This window comes from Aethalodelphis obliquidens, unplaced genomic scaffold (genome assembly GCF_003676395.1).
Source record: "Aethalodelphis obliquidens isolate GAN/ISIS:26980383/991018 unplaced genomic scaffold, ASM367639v1 scaffold41, whole genome shotgun sequence".
Taxonomy (NCBI): Eukaryota; Metazoa; Chordata; class Mammalia; order Artiodactyla; family Delphinidae; genus Aethalodelphis; species Aethalodelphis obliquidens.
This window is the reverse complement of record NW_020837985.1, coordinates 1732260-1759280: the sequence shown is the minus strand read 5'-3', so window position 1 is coordinate 1759280 and position 27021 is coordinate 1732260. Positions and strand designations below refer to the sequence as shown.

The following is a 27021-nucleotide window of genomic DNA, read 5'->3' as shown; positions in this document are numbered from 1 at the left end:
CTCAGAGAAGGACACTTCAGCTGAGGAGCGACCGGGACCTTCTCGTCCTGCTGATGGGAGTCAGTGGCTCCCGTGAGAGGGTGAACGTGCACATGTCTGTTTGATCCGAAACGTGCATAGGCCTGGCGCTGTGCTGGACTGGGGTCACTAAGGTGGAAGAGACTTGCCTCCACCCTGAAGGAGCCCTACTGGGAGACACACGCAACCCGGCGGATCACAAGCCAGCGTGAGAGATGCATTGAAGGGGTGAGTAAAGGATACAATGGGAGCTCGAAGCAGAGGTAGCTCCCCTGGACCTGGGGGTGGAATCACAGGAATATTCTAGAAGGAGGACTTGCTGAGCTGAGACCTGAAGGAGGAGGGGTTAACCAGCTATAGGAGCAGGGCTGGTTGGAGCGGGGAGTCTCAGGTAGAGGGGCAGCGTGTGCAAAGTTCTGAAGGCAAGAAAAGTGGAGGGTTGGGGAGCTGGAGGCCAGTGGAGGCAGAGGTTGAGAACTGGGGGATGATGGGGCTGGAGGGTGAGGCCTATCACATCCTGCTAAGTAAGGGGTTTGGATTTACTGGGCACATTCTCTGCCCCAGGAGAGACCCAGCTAGCCGTGGGCCCAGCTCCAGGCTGATTTGTCAGCTCCAAGTGCCAAGAGTGGGCACGTCACCTGTTCTGAAATCTTAGGCACGTAAGGCGCCGGGGCAAACGCTCTCTCTACTTTGTCCGGTGTTACCCTGAGCCGCCTCCGGGCCCCGTGGACTCTGGCTGCGGCTCTCCGCAGGAGGAAAGCTGCAGGAGTGGAAGCAATCCCTCCCAGGACCCGCTCCACCCTCTGTTCACCTCTTGTCCCTGAGCTTGATAAAATCTGAGGTCCTCTGTCTTCTCGGTTTGTCAGGCCAGGCAGGAAGGAGCATTGTGATTTCCCACCGGCCCTCCAGACAGGTGATCCTCATGTAGAGGAGACCAGATGGGCTCACACTGGTGTTTTCTAGGTTGTCTTCCCATCGGAGAGTTAAAAACCCCATCAGCTCTGCGAAGGGGAGGCAGATGGAAGCTAAGTAGGAGAGAAAGCAAGAAGCGGGAAAAGCTTGTTATCAGCGTGTTTCTGCCTAACCCTGTCTCCTCCCACCTACGTCTTCCTGTGCCTTATTCTTCTTTGTCTCCAAACTCAGCGTAGGTGGCACCTCCTCCAGGAAGCCCACCATGCCTCTGTTTTTCCAGCTGTCTCTGGAGGTGTCCAGCTGTGGTTGCTGTTGACTGGTCTGCCTCACCCGTTAGACTGAGCTCCCTCAGTGCATCAGAAGTGAAATGAACACCTCCTTTGTGCTGGGCTCTGCCAGGTCCTGGGTGGTCAGGGATGAACTCAAACTCCAGGACTGGACAAGGTCCTGCAGTGGCCTGTGATCTAGTGGCACAGACTAGTGGGGTTCATTTAGGGCAGGGGCCAGCATTTATTCAGCTTTGTTTCCCCAGCAAGTGCAGCGCTTGACACACAGTAAGCACGCAATAAGTGAATATTGAATGAATGGTTTTGGTATTGTGGAGGTATTTATGAAAGTTCTAAGAAAAGAAATTACAAGAGCACTCTGGAAAGGAACTCATCAGTGAAGCCTTCGCCTAGAGCACTTCTCCTAGCTGCCCTTCCCCAGCCATCTCCCTGCGTTCTTTCCTAACAGCGGGCTCAGGTCCTTGGGCATTTGCTTGCATATTGCCAGTAGGCACAGGTGCTGTGGGATGTGGCGTGGAACTGCAGCTGGCTAGGAGGAAAATGAGCAGGTGGCTGGCAGTAGCTGGACCATCACTAGTCTAGGGGACCGGGAAGGCTGAGACCAGAGAGTTGGGGTCCAGGACTGCAAAGCTTAATGGAAGAAATGTTATATTCCCACCAATGGACAATGGCCAGATGACAGCTACTTACATTATCCGTCATCATAACCAGCATCGCTGGCTGTGACAAAGCACTATCATTTATATCAGTACAGTATAATCTCGTATAATAACCACTAGATTTGTATGGTGGGTATCACCGTCACTTTAGACTGAACAGAAGGTGGCCCAGAGAAGTTAGGGATTTGTTTAAGTCAATACAGCTTCTAAGTGGCAAAATTGGGAGTAGAACCCGGGCCTGTTGACCCCAAGTTTTTTTTCCTACTACACTATGCAACTATTATTATAACCTCTCTGTTAGTATGGCATTATTTTAGGAGATTATCAGCGTAGGTATTATTATTTTAAAAAATTTATTTTTTTGGTTGCACCAGGTCGCAGTTGCAGCAGGTGGGCTCCGTAGTTGTGGCATGTGAACTCTTAGTTGCGGCATGCGTGCGGGATCTAGTTCCTTGACCAGGGATCGAACCCTGGCCTCCTGCTTTGGGGGCACAGAGTCCCACCCACTGTGCCACCAGGGAAATCCCCAGGGTAGGTATTGTTTTCCTAAAGCCACAAGGAATATAAATATCTTTTAAATTATTTATCCACCCATTCATCCACCAGCTACTCATCCATCTACCCAGCCACCCAACCATCATCACCTACCCATCCATTTATCTATTCATCCATCTCTCCACCCAACATCCAACCATCCATCCGCCCAAACATCTATCTATCTATCTATCTACTCATCTGCCTACCCATACACTCACTCACCTATAAATTCATATATTCATAATTCATCCATTCATCAATTTACCATTCCATTAATCAATAAATATGTATTAAGCACATACTAGGTATTAGGCACTAGAGTACTGAGCTGCAAAGATGCCTGGGTTTTGACTATTGTCCTTGAGGGACTCTGATGGTGGAGACAGGGTGATACCTGTTATAACAGAGGTATATATAAAGGGCCATGGGAAATCAGAGGAAGGGTCATGTCCCTTCCATGGCAGGACAAAGAAACACAGGCTTATGTCTGCAGGTGACAACTCTAAAAATACTTGGTGTGATGTAAACTCATGCCAGTGATCATGTTCTGGGACTGACGAATGCTTTTGTCATCAATATCAACAACAGAAAGATGTAAAAGTGTGTGTTGTGTGTGTGTGTGTGTGTGTGTGTGTGTACATGTGTTGGGAGCGGGAGAATAAAGAAATAGGCAGATAACTGCTTTAAGGACAAGAATATTGTCTAATGTATTTTGGTATCCCCAGCATATAGTATGGTGCTGAGTATATAGTAGGTGCTCATTAAATATTGAGAAACCTTGCTAGAATCTGCAGTGTGGGAATGAAATGAATGGATCAGTAATGAATCAACAACCAGTCACTACCACCTCAGCTTCATTTCTTACCAAGCTTCGGTTTGAATTTGGACTGTTTTGAATTTGAATTTGGAGGAAGATTCGTCCTTCATTATCCTTGAGAACTGAAGAATGTTTGTACTTCTTACTTTCTTGAGCCTATAAAAGAGGAGGTTCCTCTGATTTCTCATAGTTTACAGGGGACAATGGACGTTTTATGGCACAGAGGCTTTAGGAATAAGTGCATTGATGGCTCTACCAAAGACAACTTTGGTGCATGGCTGTAATAATAATGCTTATAATAAAGGACAGAAAAAGCTGGTTCTGGAGTATAATATTTCGGTTCTGGTCCTGGATGTGTAACTAATTAGAAGATGACCTTAGGCAGATGACTTATGTTGGACTGCTCTCTCCGCATCTCTGAAACAAGGAGGCCTGGGCTAGATGAACTCCACCACCTTGCATCTTGGTGTCTCTGAATCGATGGCTTGTTTACCTGGATTCCTGGCCAGAATCCACTTGAGTCCATTTGAGCGTTCGCCTTTCTCAGTCTGGACCACCTCTGGGTCTGCATCACCCAGAGTCCCTTGTCACTGGCTTCTGGTTGGGCTTGACCCTGGGAAGCAGTGGCAGGAGATTGGAGGGCTCGGGGGAGAGAGGGAACCTGGCATTCCTTCTTCATTTTTCTTTTCCTCTCTCTTTGGTGTTGTGTCACCAGCAGTAGCTGCAACTAGGACTCCAGCTAGTGTCCCCTTCTCCACGGCACTAACAATCACTGGCTTCTGGTAACACTCTTCTTCCGAGGTTTTTTCAGCCCTGCAGGTGGTAATGGCTTCCCACTGTGGCTAGATTCTGGGTGCCTTGCTTGTTCCCTTAGGCCTGCCCACACCCATCTAAACAGTCCCTGCCATGCAATCTCTTCGGTTGAACCACCTGTGGTGGGTAATGTTTCCTCTTGGGCTTTTGACCATCCAGCACTGCACCAGTGTTTCACGTTTGTTATCTAATCAGTCCTCACAAACCTCCACGATGCAGCCATTATCTTCCCATTTTACACCCAAGAAAACCAAGGCTCAGAGAAATTCAGTGACTTGCCCCAAAAGACAGGATTTGGAAGGCCCGGCTTCCAGGTCTGTGTTCCCCCTCCCGCCTGTACTCATCCTCATCTCCTCCCCTGTTTCCAGGCAGAGTGGCTTCTCAACCTTTCCCTTCTTCATATTTTTCCATTCTGGCATCTTGGGATAGGATATTAGTCTATCTAGGCTCTAACTTTTGTGTCTAAAAAATGTCAGTGTGGGGCTTCCCTGGTGGCGCAGTCGTTGAGAGTCCGCCTGCCGATGCAGGGAGGGGACACGGGTTCGTGTCCCGGTCCGGGAAGATCCCACATGCCACTGAGCGGCTGGGCCCGTGAGCCATGGCCACTGAGCCTGCGCGTCTGGAGCCTGTGCTCCGCAATGGGAGAGGCCGCAGCAGTGAGAGGCCTGCGTACCGCAAAAAACAAACAAAAAACAACAAAAAAAGTCAGTGTGCCCACCTGGAGTCTTAACTCATATGTGTTGGCAATAATTGGTGAGAGCTGTTAGTGGAAGCCCCGTTTTCATGCTCGGTCCAGAGTCAGCTCAGGCAGGCAAGAGAGGCAGCTTCCTAGGGAGGGGCGTTCTGCTGTGGGGATGACGCATGGATGAAAGAAAACAACGGGCAATCTAGCACCGCTCTTTCCAGCTCCGGCCTTGAACCCTTCAGGTCTGGCTTTGGTCTTGGAAGCCAAAAGCCTCTCCCCCATCTGTCCTAAGGAAACAATCAGACACAGGAGAAGAAGGATGAACAAAGACTGCAGTAGCAAAAAAGTTGGAAACGGCCTGCCTGCCCATCAGCAGGGCGTTGGGTTAAATAAATCATGGTCTGACACTGGAAATGACTCATTTCAAAATCCACTGAAACTGATCTGCATGTGTTGACATGGAAACAATGTCCAGAGCAAGTTGTGAAAGGAAAGGAGTTGGGTTACAAAAGAGTGCACATGGTGGAATGCCATTTTTATAAAAAATCGTCTTGATCTGTTTTGCTCTATCTCCATATCCAACCAGGCAATCCTACAACCTCCAAACTTTAGGGCCATTGACTCCTCAGTGATTCCAAACACACCTGTAAGGCTCATTTCTCCATTTCTACTGGAGAACTATTCTTCCTTCACGATGGTTCCAGTGTATCTCCCCATCCCTTCCTCCTGTGCTCTTTCCTGGAGCACTTGGCTCACCTCTGTGACAGCGCCCATTGCATTGGGATGAAGTTACTCACCTGGCCTCCTGTCTTCCGCACTAGTGAGGACATGGATTCAGTTTGGGGGCTCAGAGCTCGGCCCCTAGTATGCGCTGTATGCGTTTTTTTTAATTTTAATTTCATATTGGGGTATAGTTTTTTTTTTTGCGGTACGCAGGCCTCTCACTGTTATGGCCTCTCCCGTTGCGGAGCACAGGCTCCAGACGCGCAGGCTCAGCGGCCATGGCTCACGGGCCCAGCCGCTCAGTGGCATGTGGGATCTTCCCGGACCGGGACACGAACCCGTGTCCCCTGCATCGGCAGGCGGACTCTCAACCACTGCGCCACCAGGGAAGCCCGGTAATGTTTATATTATAAAAAAACACATGATTTTGAGTCCATTCTGATACTAGCAAATAAACAAATGCTAGGGGGAGAAGGGAAAGCTCTTCTTCTCAGTAGAATGCCAACTAATAAACATAGAAGGAATGACAGAGCTACAAAAATCACCATTTTGCAACCATCAAAGTACTCATTGATTCAAACAAGAATCAACAGTGGATGCCAAAACCATTGGGTGAAACATTGGAGAACAGGGTGTTTACACAGTCTCAAAATGTCTGCCACCGATTACAGACTATTTACAAAGGCAAAAATGGCCCCTTTACAGTGGGGACACCTGGCAGACACCACCTTCACCAAATTATCAACATCTGCGTCGCCAGTGAGAGGACAAACTGACATCTGGTACCTCCCGATGCATGGCACTGAGAAGGCCACACCATCTTATGTAGTATTCCTGCTAGAATCCTGTAGTATTCAAGAATCAAATCATGAGGAGGACACGATCAGACACATGCAGCAACACAGTGAGCTTTACTCTTTAAGGATGTCAGTGCCTTTTTTTTTTTTTAAAGGAATTCCTTTATTTATTTATTTATGGCTGTGTTGGGTCCTCATTTCTGTGCGAGGGCCTTCTCTAGTTGCGGCAAGCGGGGGCCACTCTTCATGGCGGTGCGCGGGCCTCTCACTATAGCGGCCTCTCTTGTTGTGGAGCACGGGCTCCAGATGCGCGGGCTCAGTAGTTGTGGCTCACGGGCCTAGCTGCTCCGCGGCATGTGGGATCTTCCCAGACCAGGGCTCGAACCCGTGTCCCCTGCATCGGCAGGCAGATTCTCAACCACTGTGCCACCAGGGAAGCCCCGATGTCAGTGTCTTTAAATGTAGAAGACAAAGGCTAAGAAATGGTTCCAAATAGAAAGAGAGCAAAGAAGCATGACAAGTAACTGCAAAACGTGATTCAGGATTGGATCCTGGAAACAAAAGTTGGTGTAAAGGGAAGTATTAGGCAATCGGTAAAATTAGAATGTGGATTGTATGTAAGATAGTAGGATTGTAGTAATGATACTTTCCTGAAGTTGGTAATGGCACTGTGGTTATGTTAGAAACTGCTTTATTGGAATTTTGTGTGATGAAAAATTTTGAATGTACAGAAAACTGGAGAGAATAGTATAATACACATCTGTGTATTCATTATTTTAGAGATGAGTAAGATAAGATCCTTGCCTCAGGGATCTCAGGGCCTAATGAAGGAGGAACAGTCACAGGACTAGATAATTATAAAACAGTGTGTGAGCTCTGCCAGAGACAGGCGCTGCATATTCCACAAGTCTGCAACCTTCTGTCAAATAACAGAAGAAGAAAAAAAGAAAAATTGGTTCAAGGAGGCAGTTGGAAAAAACAACTAAAGAAAGTTTTACAGGTCATGACATGGATGTCAAATTCCCTTAATCTCCTGGTCCTTCATTCTTATGAGTCAACAGGGGTTGATAGTTAAAATCATTTGATACCCCAGTCGTTCAGTCTGTTTTTCTCTTCAAAGCTCCTTCAAAGACAGCACCCAATCCATGCGTCCCGTTCCAGCCAGCCTTCCATGACCACAGACATGAAAGCCAGGCTCCCAGCAAGGAGGATGGTCTGCATCCGTGGCCTGGGATAGGATGGAAGAGTCCTCAGGGACTATGACCCTCGGGGCGTGTATCCCACATACCAGACCATTTTGAATGTGCGTGTGCCCACGGGCTGCTTCCAGTGTTGTAATGGGTCCTGAGCCACGAAGAGCACTTGACGAAGGGCTGGAGGCTTGTGGGTAAAAGCATGGGCTTCCCTCTCAGAGAAACCTGGGTTCAAATCCTAGCTCTGACACTTACTAGTTTCTGTGGCCTTGGGCAGATTTCTGAATCCTACCGTGACGAAATCCTTCTGAAGTCTAAACTTTACTCTGATGTGGAAAAGTAAGCAATTTCTCCATGCAGGGGATCCACGTTTTCATGTGCCATGGAAGTCCTTCCTCCTAGGAGCCTTAGTCGTTCTTACACAACATGCTGATAATCGGCCACACCAGGGAGTTGGACGCAGCATGTAAAACTTCTGGGACATATATATGTGTTAGCACATGGTATTTATTTTTCTCTTTCTGACTTACTCTGTATGACAGGCTCTAGGTCCATCCACCTCACTACAAATAACTCAATTTCATTTCTTTTTATGGCTGAGTAATATTCCATTGCATATATGTGCCACATCTTCTTTATCCATTCATCTGTCGATGGACGCTTAGGTTGCTTCCATGTCCTGCCTATTGTAAATAGAGCTGCAATGAACATTGTGGTACATGACTTTTTTTTTTTTTTTTTTTGCGGTACTCGGGCCTCTCACTGCTTTGGCCTCTCCCGTTGTGGAGCACAGGCTCCGGACACGCAGGCTCAGCGGCCATGGCTCACGGGCCTAGCCGCTCCGTGGCATGTGGAATCTTCCCGGACTGGGGCACGAACCCGCGTCCCCTGCATCGGCAGGCGGACTCTCAACCACTGCGCCACCAGGGAAGCCCCATGACTCTTTTTGATAGGAATCTAAAAAAAAAAAAAAAAAAAAGTGGTTCTGAAGAACCTAGGGGCAGGACAGGAATAAAGACACAGACGTAGAGAATGGACTTGAGGACACGGGGAGGGGGAAGGGTAAGCTGGGACAAAGTGAGAGAGTGGCATGGACATATATACACTACCAACTCTAAAATAGATAGCTAGTGGGAAGCAGCCGCATAGCACAGGGAGATCAGCTCGGTGCTTTGTGACACCTAGAGGGGTGGGATAGGGAGGGTGGGAGGGAGACACAAGAGGGAGGAGATATGGGGATATATGTATAGGTATAGCTGATTCACTTTGTTATAAAGCAGAAACTAACACACCATTGTAAAGCAATTATACTCCAATAAAGATGTTAAAAAAAAACCAAAACAAAAAACCAAAAAAAAAAAAAACTTCTGGGACACCCACGGATTTAAAAATCCCTTATAGAAAACTTCATCCTGCTAAGACCAACCCAATTCCCAGCCTGATTCCCACGTTGGCACCTGGGAGGCTTTTTCACCTCTGCAGGGTAGAGACAGCATCCGGGCAGACAGCTGGGGCAGCTGTCTTTCCAGGGCAGCTGGTCAAATGACCCCAAACAAAGGTTCTCTGTTTCTCTAACAAAGGCCATTGTGAGTGTATTATGGTTGAGCAGAGATGCAAAGAAATATTCCTGGACAGCCAGCCTACTTTTCAGTTTTCCCTGCTGCTAATTTGCTGCTCTTTAATTAAATGCTGTTTATGGGCACACAAGCTCCTTTAAAGTTCCCTCAGGGCGGTGCTGACAAACCTTGCTCAAAAGCTTTAGAGCTGTTGCCCTAAAGCTTTCGTTAGCTCACTGCTGGCCAAGTGAGCTGGAGTTTGGAGACTTTTGTTTGATTTTTTTTTTTTTTTTTTTTTTTTTTGCGGCACGCGGGCCTCTCACTGTTGTGGCCTCTCCCGTTGCGGAGCACAGGCTCCGGACGCGCAGGCTCAGCGGCCATGGCTCACGGGCCCAGCCGCTCCGCGGCACATGGGATCTTCCCGGACCGGGACACGAACCCGTGTCCCCTGCGTCGGCAGGCGCCACCAGGGAAGCCCCTGGAGACTTTTAAGAGGAGGTTGGCTCAGATCCCTGTGATCGTAGCATCTCACAGTTGGAATGAATACTTGATGGTTGTCTGGTTTAAACCCCCTCATTTTTCAAACGAGGAAACTGAGGCTTAAAGAGCGGAAATCACTTGTCCAGGGTTGTATAAGCCATTAGTAGTATAGCAGGGGCTAGAATTCAGGGCCCCTGAATTCTGGGGTGGCCTTGCCATGGATACTCCCCGTCATTGTGGAAAGTCACTTGTCCTCTGCTGCTTAACCGTGTTTCTATTTCTGGTCTCACGAGAATTCCTACCAGACACAGAACAGTAAGAACAGATGTGAAGATGAGCATGGTCCTTGGACATGGGTAATGAGGCTTATCCTCTTAGTAGCGGGATATGTTTTCAGTTGGTTTTCCAGTTTCATTTCACATTTACTGAAACGACTCCTCATGTAACCCTATTGAAGCTGTGACCCACATGGTCCAGTCCTAGAATTAGTTACGGAAGAATAATCCAAATAAACCAAAACATGATGAAAAGGGAACTTAATTTTTTTTTTTTTTTTTTTTTTTGGGGTACGCGGACCTCTCACTGTCATGGCCTCTCCCGTTGCGGAGCACAGGCTCCGGACGCGCAGGCTCAGCGGCCATGGCTCACCGGCCCAGCCGCTCCGCGACATGTGGGATCTTCCTGGACCGGGGTGTGAACCCGTGTCCCCTATATCGGCAGGCGGACTCTCAACCACTGCGCCACCAGGGAAGCCAGAAGTTAATATTTTTAAGAACTTAATATTTTTCTCATCTTTCTCAAAGGACATTCAGCAGGCTTCCAGGTATACCCCATGGCATGTTCTTTGGACCCTTGCCCAGTTTTTTTATATCCCACACTCTGTTTGAAGCTGTTCCCTCCCTAGAACTTTGAAGAACTTTTTCCTTCTCCACCAGCTCCAGTGGCTTCTACTTACTGAACTTCCTCTTTTTTTCTCTTTTCATTCTTTATTACATAGATTGATCTGGCCTGTTTCCTTTAGTCCTTCTGCTTCTGCTTCAAGCCCTCTGCTGCTGTCTTTCTTTGCTGACTCCAGACTCTGCACCAAAAACGTCTAGGAATTGGTCTCTCAGGTGATGGGGGAAGAAGAAGAATTAGGCTGTTAGTTAGGGTTCTCTTGGGCAGGTTGGGTAAAGGGAAGAAGTTTGTGAACATTAATCTATTTTATCCCATCCTGGGTATTTTCCCACAAATGATTATTGTTTTCAAATATCTTACTACCATCCCGAGTCTAATTAAACTTCTGACATTGCCAGTGAAGATTTATTCATACAACACACTATATAACGCATGCTTGCCTCGTCTTGAGCCTGTGTTAGCAAAGAAGTTAAAGAAAACCCAGGTCAAATCATTATGCTGTACACCTTAAATGTGTACAGTGCTGTATGGCAATTATATCTCAATAAAACTGGAAGGAAAAAAAGAAGTAAAAAAAAGAAGATAACGTGGATTTTATCTGCAAGGAGGCCACAGGCTTATGTGGTAGACAAACACAGAGACAATTATAATACTGTGTGTCTAGAATTATAATAGAGACATACAGAAGGGGTTTTAGGAGCACAGAGGAAGAAGCACCTGACTTGGCTGGAAGGGGTCAGGAGAGGATTCTTGGAGCACATGATATTATTCATCTGGGCCAGGCAAGAGAGAAGGTGGAGGGTGTGGGACACAGTAGTTGAGGATGGGCTTCAATAGTGTGTGTGTGTGTGTGTGTGTGTGTGTGTGTGTGTGTGAACAGGGGTCGGGAGAGAGGAGATGGGGGATACAGTTGGTTGGAGGTTGGGAGGTACAGGCAGGATGCCAAGAGGAGCTTGGGCTTAATCTGTAGGCAGTGGGAGCCACCGACAGTCAGACGAGAGGCATGATGGGACTTACACTGTAGAAAAGATTACTCTGGCTGCAGCCTGGAACACAGATGGGGCTGGTGGGGAGAGACTGGGGCCGGGAGGCAAGTTAGGAGGCTGTGCAGGGAAATGGGGGCGAGGGACTGAATGATGACAGTAGTTCTGGGGCTGGTGGAGGGGTGATTCGGAGAGAGATTTGGGAGCTAGAGGTGAGAGAACTTGGTGTTTGGTTAAAACCCAGGGTTGAAAAAATGCCCCCCCTTGTTTCTGGCTTGGGCAGTTGGATTGCTGCTGCCACTCACTCTTCCCCAAGATAGGAAAGATCGGAACAGGTTCTGGGGGAAAAGATAACAATTTTGTAGTAATTTGAGTGTTCCTTAAATCAGCTTTCCCTGTAACTCAAGACTTAACTTTATTCGGTTTCTAGTTTCTATTGTCACATACTCTCTCTCTCTCTCTCTATATATATACATATAAAATTATATGTTAAAAATAAAAATATATAATCATATATATTTATGTTATATAAATATATATATAAATATAAAATATATGAAAATGAAAATATATATATATTCTTATGTATATGTAAAATTGAGATACCATACAATTCACCCATTCAATGCGTACAATTCAATGGCTTTTTGTATATTCACAGAGTTGTGTAACCATCACCACAATATCAATCTTGTAACATTTTCATTACCCCACAAAGAAATCTCACATCTCTTAGCCCCCAATCCTCTGTCTAGCCCCCTACCCACTTTCTGTCTCTATAGATCTGCCTATTCTGAACATTTCATATAAATGGAATCATAGCCAGTATATTTTCAAACTATATTCTAATCTGCTCTTGCATTTTTTAACATCTTTAATGGAGTATAATTGCTTTACAATGGTGTGTTAGTTTCTGCTTTATAACAGAGTGAATCAGGTATACATATACATATATCCCCATATCCCCTCCCTCTTGTGTCTCCCTCCCACCCTCCCTATCCCACCCCTCTAGGTGGTCACAAAGCACCGAGCTGATCTCCCTGTGCTATGCGGCTGCTTCACACTAGCTAACTATTTTACATGTGGTAGTGTATATATGTCCATGCCACTCTCTCACTTTGTCACAGTTTACCCTTCCCCCTCCCCGTGTCCTCAAGTCCATTCTCTACGTCTGTGTCTTTATTCCTGCCGTGCCCCTAGGTTCTTCAGAACCTTTTTTTTTTAGATTCCATATATATGTGTTAGCGTATGGTATTTGTTTTTCTCTTTCTGACTTACTTCAGTCTGTATGACAGACTCTAGGTCCATCCACCTCACTACAAATAACTCAATTTCGTTTCTTTTTACGGCTGAGTAATATTCCATTGTATATATGTGTCACATCTTCTTTATCCATTCATCTGTCGATGGACACTTAGGTTGCTTCCATGTCCTGGCTATTGTAAATAGAACTGCAATGAACATTTTGGTACATGACTCTTTTTGAATTATGGTTTTCTTAGGGTATATGCCCAGTAGTGGGATTGCTGGGTCATATGGTAGTTCTATTTTTAGTTTTTTAAGGAACCTCCATACTGTTCTCCATAGTGGCTGTATCAATTTACATTCCCACAAACTGTGCAAAACGGTTTCCTTTTCTCCACACCCTCTCCAGCATTTATTGTTTGTAGATTTTTTGATGATGGCCATTCTGACTGGTGTGTGGTGATATCTCATTGTAGTTTTGACTTGCATTTCTCTAATCATTAGTGACGTTGAGCATCCTTTCATGTGTTTGTTGGCAATCTGTTTATCTTCTTTGGAGAAGTGTCTATTTAGGTCTTCTGCCCATTTTTTGATTGGGTTGTTTGTTTTTTTGATATTGAGCTGCATGAGCTGCTTGTAAGTTTTGGAGATTAATCCTTTGTCAGTTGCTTCATTTGCAAATATTTTCTCCCATTTTGAGGGTTGTCTTTTTGTCTTATTTATGGTTTCCTTTGCTGTGCAAAAGCTTTGAAGTTTCATTAGGTCCCATTTGTTTATTTTTGTTTTTATTTCCATTTCTCTAGGAGGTGGGTCAAAAAGGATCTCGCTGTGATTTATGTCATAGAATGTTCTGCCTATGTTTTCCTCTAAGAGTTTGATAGTGTCTGGCCTCACATTTAGATCTTTAATCCATTTTGAGTTTATTTTTGTGTATGGTGTTAGGAAGTGTTCTAATTTCATTCTTTTACATGTAGCTGTCCAGTTTTCCCAGCACTACTTATTGAAGAGGCTGTCTTTTCTCCATTGTATATTCTTGCCTCCTTTATCAAATATAAGGTGACCATATGTGCATGGGTTTATCTCTGGGCTTTCTATCCTGTTTCAATGATCTATATATCTGTTTTTGTGCCAGTACCATACTATCTTGATTACTGTAGCTTTGTAGTATAGCCTGAAGTCAGGGAGCCTGATTCCTCCAACTTCGTTTTTCTTTCTCAAGATTGCTTTGGCTATTTGGGTCTTTTTTTTTTTTTTTTTTTTTGCAGTATGCGGGCCTCTCACTGCCGCAGCCTCTCCCGCCGCGGAGCACAGCCTCCGGACGCGCAGGCCCAGCGGCCACAGCTCACGAGCCCAGCTGCTCCGTGGCATGTGGGATCTTCCCGGACCGGGGCACGAACCCGTGTCCCCCGCATCGGCAGGCGGACTCTCAACCACTGCGCCACCAGGGAAGCCCTGGGTCTTTTTTGTTTCCATACAAATTGTGAAAATTTTTGTTGTTGTTCTGTGAAAAATGCCATTGGTAGTTTGAAAGGGATTGCCTTGATTCTGTAGATTGCTTTGTGTAGTAGAGTCATTTTCACAATGTTGATTCTTCCAATTCAAGAACATGGTATATCTTTCCATCTGTTTGTATCATTTTTAATTTCTTTCATTAGTGTCCTTTAGTTTTCTGCATACAAGTCTTTTATCTCTTTAGGTAGGTTTATTCCTAGGTATTTTATTCTTTTTGTTGCAGTGGTAAATGGGAGTGTTTCCTTAATTTCTCTTTCAGATTTTTCATCATTAGTGTATAGGAATGTAAGAGATTTCTGTGCATTAAGTTTGTATCCTGCTACTTTACCAAGTTCATTGATTAGCTCTAGTAGTTTTGTGATAGCATTTTTAGGATTATGTATAGTATCATGTCATCTGCAAACAGTGACAGCTTTACTTCTTTTCTAATTTGGATTACTTTTATTTCTTTTTCTTCTCAGATTGCTGTGGCTAAAACTTCCAAAACTATGTTGAATAATAGTGGTAAGAGTGGACAACCTACCCTTGTTCCTGATCTTAGAGGAAATGCTTTCAGTTTTTCACCATTGAGAATGATGTTGGCTGTGGGTTTGTCATATATGGCCTTTATTATGTTGAGCTAAGTTCCCTCTATGCCTACTTTCTGGAGAGTTTTTATCATAAATCGGTTTTGAATTCTGTTGAAAGCTTTTTCTGCATCTATTGAGATAATCATGTGGTTTTTCTCCTTCAGTTTGTTAATATGGTTTATCACATTGATTGATTTGAGTATACTGAAGAATCCTTGCATTCCTGGGATAAACCCCACTTGATTATGGTGTATGATACTTTTAGTGTGCTGTTTGCTAGTATTGTGTTGAGGATTTTTGCATCTATGTTCGTCAGTGATACTGGCCTGTAATTTTCTTTCTTTGTGACATCTTTGTCTGGTTTTGGTATCAGGGTGATGGTGGCCTCGTAGAATGAGTTTGGGAGTATTCCTCCCTCTGCTATATTTTGGAAGAATTTGAGAAGGATAGGTGTTAGCTCTTCTCTAAATGTTTGAGAGAATTCGCCTGTGAACACATCTGGTCCTGGGTCCTGGGCTTTTGTTTGTTGTAAGATTTATTTTTGCAGTACGCGGGCCTCTCACTGTCGTGGCCTCTCCCGTTGCGGAGCACAGGCTCCAGACGCGCAGGCCCAGCGACCATGGCCCACGGACCCAGCCACTCCGAGGCATGTGGGATCTTCCCGGACCGGGGCACAAAGCCGTGTCCCTTGCATCGGCAGGCGGACTCTCAACCACTGCACCACCAGGGAAGCCCTGCTGTAAGATTTTTAATCACAGTCTCAATTTCAGTGCTTGCGATTGGTCTGTTTATATTTTCTATTTCTTCCTGGTTCAATCTCAGAAGGTTGTGCTTTTCTAAGAATTTGTCCATTTTTTCCAGGTTGTCCATTTTATTGGCATATAGTTGCTTGTAGTAATCTCTCATGATCCTTTGTATTTCTGCAGTGTCAGTTGTTACTTCTCCTTTTTCATTTCTAATTCTATTGATCTGAGTCTTCTCCCTTTTTTTCTTGATAAGTCTGGCTAACGGTTTATCACTTTTGTTTATTTTCTCAAAGAACCAGCTTTTAGTTTTATTGATCTTTGCTATCATTTCCTTCAATTCTTTTTCATTTATTTCTGATCTGATCTTTATGATTTCTTTCCTTCTGCTAACTTTGGGGTTTTTTTGTTCTTCTTTCCCTAATTGCTATAGGTGTAAGGTTAGGTTTTTTATTTGAGATATTTCTTGTTTCTTGAGGTAGGATTGTACTGCTATAAACTTCCCTCTTAGAACTGCTTTTGCCGCATCCCATAGGTTTTGGGTCATCGTGTTTTCACTGTCATTTGTTTCTAGGTATTTTTTATTTCCTCTTTGATTCCTTCAGTGAGCACTTGGTTATTTAGCAGTGTGTTGTTTAGCCTCCATGTGTTTGTATTTTTTACAGCATAGTGTTGTGGTCAGAAAAGATACTTGATATGATTTCAATTTACTTAAATTTACCAAGGCTTGATTTGTGACCAAGATATGATCTATCCTGCAGAATGTTCCATGAGCACTTGAGAAGAAAGTGTATTCTGTTGTTTTTGGATGGAATGTCCTATAAATATCAATTAAGTCCAACTTGTTTAATGTGTCATTTAAAGCTTGTGTTTCCTTATTTATTTTCATTTTGGATGATCTGTCCATTGGTGAAAGTGGGGTGTTAAAGTCCCCTACTATGACTGTGTTACTTTCAATTTCCCCTTTTATGGCTGTTATCATTTGCCTTATGTATGTTGGGTGCATAAATATGTACAATTGTTATATCTTCTTCTTGGATTGATCCCTTGATCATTATGTAGTGTCCTTCTTTGTCTCTTGTAATAGTCTTTATTTATTTTATTTTATTTTTTTTTTGCGGTACGCAGGACTCTCACTGTTGTGGCCTCTCCCGTTGCGGAGCATAGGCTTCGGACGTGCAGGCTCAGCGGCCATGGCTCACAGGCCCAGCCGCTCTGCGGCATGTGGGATGTTCCTGGACCGGGGCATGAACCCGTGTCCCCTGCATCGGCAGGCGGACTCTCAACTGCTGCACCACCAGGGAGGCCCTATTTTAAAGTCTATATTGTCTGATATGAGAATTGCTAGTCCAGCTTTCTTTTGATTTCCACTTGCATGGAATATCTTTTTCCATCCCCTCACTTTCAATCTGTATGTGTCCCTAGGTCTGAAGTGGGCCTCTTGCAGACAGCATATATACGGGTCTTGTTTTTGTATCCATTCAGCCAGTCTATGTCTTTTGCTTGGAGCATTTAATCCATTTACATTTAAGGTAGTTATTGATATATATGTTCTATTACCATTTCTTAAATTGTTTTGGGTTTGTTTTTGTAGGTCTTTTCCTTCTCTTGTGTTTCCTGCCTAGAAAAGTTCCTTTAGCATTTGTTATAAAGCTGGTTTGGTGGTGCTGAATTCTCTTAGCTTTTGCTTCTCTGTAAAGATTTTAATTTCTCTGTTGAATCTGAATTAGATCCTTGCTGGGTAGAGTAATCTTGGCTCTAGGTTTTCCCCTTTCATCACTTTAAATATGTTGTGCCACTCCCTTCTGGCTTGCAGAGTTTCTGCTGAAAGATCAGCTGTTAACCTTATGGGGATTCCCTTGTATGTTATTTGTTGTTTTTCCCTTGCTGCTTTTAATATCTTTTCTTTGTATTTAATTTTTGATAGTTTGATTAATATGTGTCTTGGTGTGTTTCTCCTTGGATTTATCCTGTATGGGACTCTCTGCACTTCCTGGACTTGACTGACTATTTCCTTTCCCAAATTAGGGAAGTTTTCAACTATAATCTCTTCAAATATTTTCTCAGTCCCTTTCTTTATCTCTTCTTCTTCTGGGACCCCTATAATTCGAATGTTGGTGCGTTTAATGTTGTCCCAGAGGTCTCTGAGACTGTCCTCAATTCTTTTATTCTTTTTTCTTTATTCTACTCTGTGGTAGTTATTTCTACTATTTTATCTTTCAGGTCACTTATCCGTTCTTCTGCTTCAGTTATTCTGGTATTGATCCCTTCTAGAGAATTTTTAATTTCATTTATTGTGTTGTTCATCGTTGTTTGTTTGCTCTTTAGTTCTTCTAGTTTCTTGTATTTTCTCCATTCTATTCCCAAGATTTTGGATCATCTTTACTATCATTACTCTGCATTCTTTTTCAGGTAGACTGCCTACTTCCTCTTCATTTGTTTTCATCTGGTGGGTTTTTTTTAACTTTCTCCTTCATCTGCTGTGTATTTCTCTGTCTTCTCATTTTGCTTAACCTACTGTGTTTGGGGTCTCCTTTTTGCAGGCTGCAGGTTCATAGTTCCCATTGTTTTTGGTGTCTGACACCAGTGGCTAAGGTTGATTCAGTGGGTTGTGTATTCTTCCTGGTGGATGGGACTGGTACCTGTGTTCTGGTGGATGAGGCTGGATCTTGTCTTTCTGGTGGGCAGGACCACATCTGGTGGTGTGTCTGTGACCTTATTATGATTTTAGGCAGCCTCTCTGTTAATGGGTGGGTTTGTGTTCCTGTCTTGCTAGTTGTTTGGCATAGGGTATCCAGCACTGTAGCTTGCTGGTCATTGAGTGGAGCTGGGTCTTAGTGTTGAGATGAAGATCTCTGGGAGAGCTTTCACCATTTGATATTACATGGAGCTGGGAGATCTCTGGTGGACCAATGTCCTGAACTTGGCTCTCCCATATCAGAGGCACAGGCCTGACACCTGGCCAGAGCACCAAGACCCTGTCAGCCACATGGCATTAATTGCAGAGAGGTTGACTCTACCTGAAGATATGAAGAGTAAATTCCCTTGAGACAGATGGGCTTTGGAGGGCTCTGGAGGGGGGAGCAGCAGTTCTTCTGTCAAAGTTCCATGACGGTAAGTGCAGAGTCAGGGAACTGTGAGTGAGCTGGTCTTGCTCCAGAGGCTGCTGGCTCACCAGGGTGGTGTGAGACACCAGTCGGCCTGCAGCTTCAATGGCTCCTGTGGCTCCTGCAGGATCCTTACCGGGCCAAGTGCTTAGTTAGCCCTGTGCCAAAGGACACCATGTTCTCCTGGAAGACATTCTCATCATGAAAGGTGAGGCCCCATCAGAGCAGGAGGAGCTGCAGACCAGGCTTCAGTAGGAAATCGCTGCGCAGGAACTGAGGGAACCAGCCCGCCCTCAGGTCCGTCTGCAACCTCAGGTTGGGGAGCAGTAAACATGAAAGCTGGAGCAGTCCATCTAGCCTGAAATTCCTGCTTGGGTGCAGCCTTTCAGCAGCAGCCTACTCTTCCTTTTCAATCTCTTCTTGCCCTTGCATTTTTACTTGTTATCAGTTCAGCAGACATGTGCTGGGCAGTAGGGTAAGAGTATGGGTTTTAGTCATAACTCTTTCATTTTTTTAAAAAAAATTATTTTATTTTTGGCTGCACTGGGTCTTCGTTGCTGCGTGTGGGCTTTCTCTAGTTGCGGCGAATGGGGGCTACTCTTCGTTGCGGTGCGCGGGCTTCTCATTGAGGCGGCTTCTCTTGTTGTGGAGTATGGGCTCTAGGCGCGCTGGCTTCAGTAGTTGTGGCACATGGGCTCAGTAGTTGTGGCGCATGGGCTTAGTTGCTCCACAACATGTGGGATCTTCCTGGACCAGGGATTGAACCCTTGTCCCCTGCATTGGCAGATGGATTCTTAACCACTGTGCCACCAGGGAAGTCCCTCATTTCTGAATGAAGTAATGCAACTCAAACGAATTTTTAAGCAAAAGGAGGATCTGTTGACACATAACTGGGGGAAGATGGGATGTATCTAACTTTAAGGTTGACTGGATCTAAATACTAAAATGATGTCATTTCTCTCTCTCTCTCTCCTTGCTTCTGTCTTTTTTTCTATCTCTTTCTCTCTCTCTCCTCCCCCTGCTTCAATTTCTTTAAACCTCAGGAAAGACTGATTGGCCCAGCTTGGGTCATGTGTGTGCCCCTTGGGCACTCACTGAGGTCAGAGATAGTGCTACGATTGGTTAGGCCTGAATCACATGACTACCCATGGACAGAAGGATCCTGTCCTGTGCTGGTGCCACACCAACATCTTAGAGTTGACACAGGGAAAGAGCAGGTCTGTAGAGGACTCTCCCAGTGGGAAGGGGTGTGAGTGTTGCTGAAAGAGATGGGGAAGGAACACTGGACAGATGTTCAGTACATTTCCTGGCCAGGAGGAGCATAACACAAAGAGGAGACTGAACAACTAACCCATATGTGGTTAGATCTAGAACTACATCCCGTTGATGATGCAGGAGTTCAGTGCAGCAGGACTTCCAGAGAGCCAGTTGGGATATGTGTGTCTTCCTTAAATCCAGCCTCTCTGTCACCCAAGATGTACCTTTATTTGGTCTGGTGAAACTTCAACTGGGACTGGAAGAAATGGGGAAGGGGCACATTCTGAGAGGAGAAACTGTGTGGACCCAGGGAGTGCTCACCAATCAGCAAGCAGACCAGAGTGGGCAGAGGAAGACACTGGGTAAGGAGTTGGGAGAACCTTTGGAGAGATGGACCTGATCCCAAGGTTTGTGACCCAAACTCAGCCATGGGAAGCAAGTCCAAGGTAAAAGACTTCGAATGTATTTTGTTTCACTTTACATCAGTTTTATACAACATTTTACTCATCTTGGTAAATCCCAAACACTTTTTGATTTCCCATCATACAAGCAAATAGCATAATTCTTTGGCAGTTATTCAGGGTCTTTCCAAGTGGATAATCACTTCTGTTTTTTTATGACTGGGTTTGAATCAGTGTGACTTGGTTGCTTTTCAAAGTTGGTTGTTGAAAACTGATGGTTTCTTCTTTTGTTACACGTTATAGCCTCCGCGTTGGATTTCTACTATGTAACACCCTGACATTGTATATATACACTCTCACTTCTGCATCTTGTGCCTTCCTCTGATTTATCCATTTGGCCAACTCCTACTCATCCTTCAAAATATAGATCAAGGGGCTTCCCTGGTGGTGCAGTGGTTGGGAGTCTGCCTGCCGATGCAGGGGACACGGGTTTGTGCCCCGGTCCGGGAAGATCCCACATGCCGTGGAGCGGCTGGGCCCGTGGGCCATGGCCGCTGAGCCTGCGCGTCCGGAGCCTGTGCTCTGCAACGGGAGAGGCCACAACAGTGAGAGGCCCGCGTACTGCAAAAAAACCCAAAAAAACAAATATATATATATATATATATATCAAGTTTCCTTGAGGAGGGAGGCTATACATAACTTCTCTCTCACCTGGCAATTGGCACAGGTATAAATGAACTCATGCATGAGTGAGAGGATTCATATCTATCCAGTCTAAGGATGGCACAAAAGTTTTGTGTCACTTACGAGCACATTTGAATGCAAGTATCAGACAAATGCAATGAGTGGTGGATTAAACGAATAGATATTTTTCTCACATATCAAGACGTTTGAAAACTTTCAGCTGTGGCACTGGTTCAGGGGCTCAAAGAAGCTATTAAGGATGTAGTCTCAAGATCAGCAGTGCACACAAGGTAAGAACAAGGGAGGAAGAAGACAGGCACCAGCTATGCAAGAGCCTTCTGTGTGCATCTCATTAGCCGCTCCTGGCTGCAAGGGAAATTGAGTTTCTGACCTGGGACTGGGGTATGTCAGTGCCTGGGCAATATCTTGGTTCTATTAGTGAGGAAGAATGAGGGAATGGATACTAGCTAGGCAACCAGGGGCACCCACCCAATGTGTCATCTCATGTTCCAAGGTTAATAGATTCAAGGTGAGGCTCTGTGTTCAGTTTTGTGAAGGCCGTCCAAGCCCAGAGCCAAAGGCGCTTCAGTTGATTATTAATGTTTGCCATGAGTGGGGCATACAGCATCCGTGGTGTGTATTTGTCATGTTTGGTCCAGCCCATAGATTGATGTGTGCGCTGGACCATCTGTTCCCTCCCCCCCACCCTTCCCCCACCTGCTCTGTGTGCTGAGAGGCAGACTCTGATGGACTGGACCAACAGATCCCCTTACCCTCTGACTTCTGGTTGGGTTTGGCCATTGGGAGGAAGTGGCAGGAGGGCAGAGGATAGGAGGAGAATGATGTCAGGGTATTTGTTCCCCAGATTCTCCCCCTGCCGGGTCACCATGGTTTATTGAAGGCACGTATCCTTTACAGGTTCCAGTAACTGCTCCATCCCTTACCCCTTCAGGCCAAGATCTCTACATCCTCCCTTGTTGGCTTCCCCAAGCCCTGCCCACACCGTGTGGACATCCATTTAATGCACTTCCCTTAAATTTCCCAGTTTAAGTGTTCTGTCTCTTTTTCTCAAGGATCCAGACTGAGGCAGTCTGTAATGCTTTGGGGGCTGGTTCTGGGAGAGGGTATGCGAGTTACTGATGGAGACCTTTGTCATCTCCCTTCCTCAAAGTCCAGGGCAAAGCGCCTCCTACACTCTACAGGATACCCGACTTGCAACATGTCATGGGATGTACTTGGATGTCTTTTTTATTCATTCTTATTGATCAAGCGCCCAGGGGTAACTATGGTGCCTCTACTGTGGTTTGTAAGTACATCCAGCTGTTAGGCGCTCCAGATGGGAGCTTTCAGGAATCAGTAGGAGGGAACTGACGTCTCTCCCGGTTCTCTCCAGCTTGTATTGTGGCAGGCCAGTGAGAGCTGTCATTTCCGCATGCTGTTGGCTAGAAGTAGCTGTGCACCAGGTGGTCTGGAAGGACAAGGGCACCCGCACCTGGGGTACCACGTGATCTCCGTCCTGTTGCTGCCTCTGCCTTCCTGCTCCCCAAGGCCTTGGAGTCTACACTCTGAAAACAGGCTCTGTGGTGTATCACGTCTCACCCCCAGCCCTCAGTGTGCTGGAAGAGGCTGACGAGGAGCCCTTCAAAGCCTTCAGAGCACAGTTTCTTAAACTTGAATGAACAGTTGAGTCACCTGGGGATGGTGTGAAATTGCAGATTATGATTCAACAGGTCTGGGGTAGGGGCTGGAGATTCTGCATTTCTAACAAGCACCCTGGTGATGCTGCCACTTTTGATCCAGGGAACACACTTGAGTAGCAAGGACTTAGAGATGGACATCCAGTGTAGTAGCCACCAGCTATATGGGGCTGTTTACACTTACTGTCTTTGCTTTGTTTTTTATCTCATAATCTCATCAAACCATCCGAATGCTGTTTCTAGCAACAGAAACCCAATTCAAAAGGTTTTTAGCTTAAGTCAAAAAGAGAAATATGTTGGCTTTTATGAAACTGGAAAGATAGGGAGCTGGCCTCAGGAATGGCAGGGTCCAGGGACTCAAATGATGTCACCACTGTCATCACCATCACCATCATCACTGCCACCATCATCTCTTTCTTCTTCTGTTGCTCCTCTGCCTCTTTTCTTGAGTTTTCGGCCTCATTCTTGCTACCTGCAGACTGGCTTCCTCTCTCGGGCAGGAGGTTTGGATGCTGGTGGCTCCAGGCTAAGATTGTCATCTCAATGGAAAAAGGGAGCTCTCTCCCAGCATCTGAGTGCGCCTGCATCACACTGCACCCAGCTCGGTGAACAGGGGGCTGGAGCGCCAGGCTTGTCCTGTGGGAGGGGAGCGGGTCACCGTGATGGGCAGCCCCTCAGAATCAGATGAACAGAAGGGGAGACAAGTGAACCCTAAAGGAAGAGATGTAGTGCAAAGAGGTACGGGGCAGACAAAACCAGCAGGTGTTCACGCCACTCCATGGCTCTCTTCCACCTCACCTGTCCGTGTATTCCCCTTAAGAACCCCTCTTCTAGTTTCTGCCACCCTTTGATCATTCCCAGGGGGGGAGATGTAGCTTGTCATATTTTGCTGGGTGCTTAAAAGAGCACAGCTGTTTTCCCTGTGTATTTTCATTGCAACCAATTAGCAAAGCTTTCTCTTTGGTGCAGAAATTAAAAATAAAAAGACAAAAGTTCTGGCAAGGTTTTCCCTTTGGTTTCTTCAGGCATTTAATAGCATCTCCTGCTGCCTTGCTGGAAGAATTTACTTAAATTGCTTGAGAGTGGCAAGCGGAACGGCAAGGGTGGTAACTAGCAGGAGGGGAAGGCAGCTGCCTGCCAGGGAGAAGCTGGAGGGGGCTGGGATGCGCTGACGTTCATTGATGGTCTGGAAGGACAGGACAGCATGAGGAGATGAGGTCTGCGGATGGTCCACGGCTCGGAGCGCAGACAGGAAAGGCAGCGTAGGCAGGAAGTGGGAGATGAGCCAGCTACAGCCACTTGGCACTTTTGTTTTTGTAATAAGAAAAGCGCAGGTTGGATTTTTGGTTTTTTTTGCAGCGGGGGAGGTGGATGGGGAGAGTTTGGAGGCTGAGGGGTGGATAAACTGCCCAAAAGTCTGTAAGTCCCTGTGAAAATGAAACATCTAGACCAGAGATTCCCAATGTTGGGACCCCGAGCTGGCAGTACCAGCCTCACCTGGGAGCAGTGGACGTTCTCTGGTCCACCCAGACCTACTCAGTTAGAAACTCTAACCAGCCTTCCAGGTGATTCCACTACCTGCTCAAGCTCGAAAGGCACTGGTCTAAATGAGGGTCGCCTATGAACAATGAGGGGCTTTTTAAACCTCACCGGGTCAGAGACACAGAAGCCGGCCTTCTCGGAGAAGTGGCAGTGTCCCAGTCACCAGCAACCCGGGACAGAAGCGACTTGCCTGAGGTCCCCCGAGTGCAAGCGGGGGCCTGCAGGCAGGTCTCATTCCCACGCCTGTGCTCTTCTCTGCAGCATTTTATGAGTCTATGTGTGAAGACCCCGGAGGAGCGTGGGCCTATCACTCACTTCTTTTCTATGTCACAGAGATGTGATGAAGGTTCCCACGTCGACACTTACCCCCTGTTTTTACAGTCCCACCGGCGCTGTCAGGCCTCACCAGGACGGAAGATGGGAAGTGTGGTCATAACGGATTTGAAACAGATGCGTGAGTTGGAAGCCTCAGGCTGTGCCCCGGGAGCCAGACAGCAATGAAGAGCCAGGAGCAGAGGAAAAGGTTATAAAAATGTGTAGTCTTCGCTTTATTGAGTTACAACAAATGAGCAACAAGTTAGAAAAATTGTTTTTTTTTTCCAAACTCCCTAACCTTTTATTTGTGCAGTGTACTCAAATGAGGGGCAGTGTGGGCAGGGGAAGGGACTGCAAACACAGCTCATACTGCAACGTTACACCAGATACGTCTCCTGGTGTTTCTTCTTTAGAAGTTAGGACTAACTGAGGGAAAAAAAAAGTGCACTCAGGAAACTAAAATTGGCCCAAAACAAACACACAAACAAACAAAAAAAGCAATTCGTGGTGAAGCTTCAAGCTGAACTCTTGTCCAATACCACACTGAGAAGAGGCAGCTAGGAACGGAGACGAAAACCAAAGCTGTTCATCTTTGTACCATCTAGACACGAAGATCTCTTTCTCTTTTAATTTCACAAAAGTAATGATGATGCTAGTGCATCCGGGAGAGCCCTTTCTGCTGGTCACTAAAAAGGGGCTCAGAGGGTAGCTGTCCGCCACCCAGTTCTCCGGGTGCTGGCTCGGCCCAAGGTCTGAGCCCAGGCCATCAAAAAAACCAGACCGGCCTGGTGGCAGTTCAGAAGGCCTTGTGTGTGGCTAAACAGGGACCCCCAGAGGAGGCTGGGGAAGGAATAGAAATGGATTTGATTTGGAAGATCTGTCATCTGTAAAACCCTCTCCAAGTTAAGACAGATGCCGGAATCCCAGCCCTTTCCCCTGAAGAAATCTCCCAAATTTCAAACTACCTTGAAAAATGAACTCTCCCTACCTAAAATCCAGTAGATATAATGGCACTAATGCTAACATCCCCCCTCCCCCAAATTAATAAAATAAAAAAAAAAGAAAGGAAAAAAGAGAAAAGCACGTGTGATCAGCCCTCCCTCCTGGAAAAATACCTTACAATGGTAGTGCTGGAAAAGGAAGTTGCCCTTGGTTAAAAAGGTAACAAAATTTTCCCACATTGTACAAATCGGTTCCAGTATAGCAAGAGGCGGGGGCCTGGGCACAGGAACCAACTATTTACAAGGACCCATGGAAAACGCAGTGGTAGGACTTTGGCACTATGAACAATTCCCACCAGGCCTCAGGGAGGTGTGTACGAGTGAAGGCGTTGCACTTGGAGTCTCTGGCCAGGGTGGCCCACAGCCAGGGACAGAAGTTCTCTTCTCTCTTTGAAGACAGAGTGTCCCCTTCATCAGCACAGCAGTTCTGGTGGACTTCCCTAGAAGGACAACACAAAACCAGAGATGTCAGGGAGGTGACCATCATTCCTTGGGTGCAAGGCATTGGGGGTGGCCTCTCCTTGGCTCTCCTGTGGAGACACTTCCAAAGCCATCCTGGGGCCTGGAGGAGAGACAAACGCCCTGTCTTAAAGAAACAAGTGTGTTTCCTGACCACAGTCTAACATTATGGGAAGTGCCTTCAGAATAAGGCCTTTGAAAACAGGATGACTTTCTGGGCAAGTGAAGGAGGTGATTCATTTCATCATTACAAGACCCTTTTCTTATTCCTGGAGAGGCAGCCAGTCACAATGGTTCCTAAAAGGCCCCAGAATCAGACACACCTGGATTTGGGTCGGGAGTTCTCTCTGTACTGGCCATGGGGCCATACACACGTCAAAATCTCTCTAGGGCTTAGTTTTTGCTTCTGTAAAACAGGGATGATAGCAGCATCCACAAAGTAGTTGTGATAAGAAGTTGATATATGCACCAGCATATAAAATAGTGCCAGGCGGGTGGTAAATATTACACGTGCTTTTGCTGTATTTGTTAGATGGAACCCTTTCCAAATAGGATATAAAATAATCATAATAAGATGAGAAATTTTAAGTGTATTTTTTAATTTAATGTTTCTATCAACCCTCAGGTGTAGATAAAATTGTTATTCCCATTTTACAGGTGAGGAAACTGAGCACAGAGAAGCTAAAAACCTTGCCCAAGATCACACAGCTAGAAAATGGCAGAGCCAAAATTCCAACCCAGGCAATTTCCAGAGCCTGTGCCCTTAAACAGTGTTTACTGAGTCAGTATGGAGACGTGTTTAATTCTTATGTACTTTGAAGTAATGAAAATAGTCCAAGGACCTTCTTATGGGTTAAATTGTGCCCTCGCAACCCCCAAAGATATGTTGAAGTCCTACCCCTTAGTACCTCAGAACGTAACCATATTTGGGAATTCCTTCACAGAGGCGATCAATGTTAAAATGAGGTCATTAGGGTGGGACCTAATCCCATAGGGCTGGTGTCCTTATAAAAAGGGGAAATTTGGACACGGAGACAGACACAGGGAGAACATCATGGGGAGACGGAGGCAGAAATTGGGGTGTTGCATCTATAAGGCAAGGATTGCCAGCAACCCGCCAGAAGCTAGCAGA

General features: G+C 45.8%; 2 protein-coding genes across 3 annotated transcripts in view; one reads left to right on the top strand and one right to left on the bottom strand.

Moving 5' to 3' along the window:
* The window catches only part of DERL1 (derlin 1), a 113520-nt gene that overhangs the window by 37505 nt on the left and 48994 nt on the right, over positions 1–27021 (top strand). The gene's annotated exons all lie outside the window — the stretch shown is intronic.
* Positions 24634–27021, bottom strand: part of ZHX2 (zinc fingers and homeoboxes 2) — a 173061-nt gene continuing 170673 nt past the window's right edge. Inside the window, exon 5 of the mRNA XM_027132354.1 lies at positions 24634–25870. The gene's annotated coding sequence lies outside the window, so the exon portion shown is untranslated. The remainder of the gene's footprint in view (positions 25871–27021) is intronic.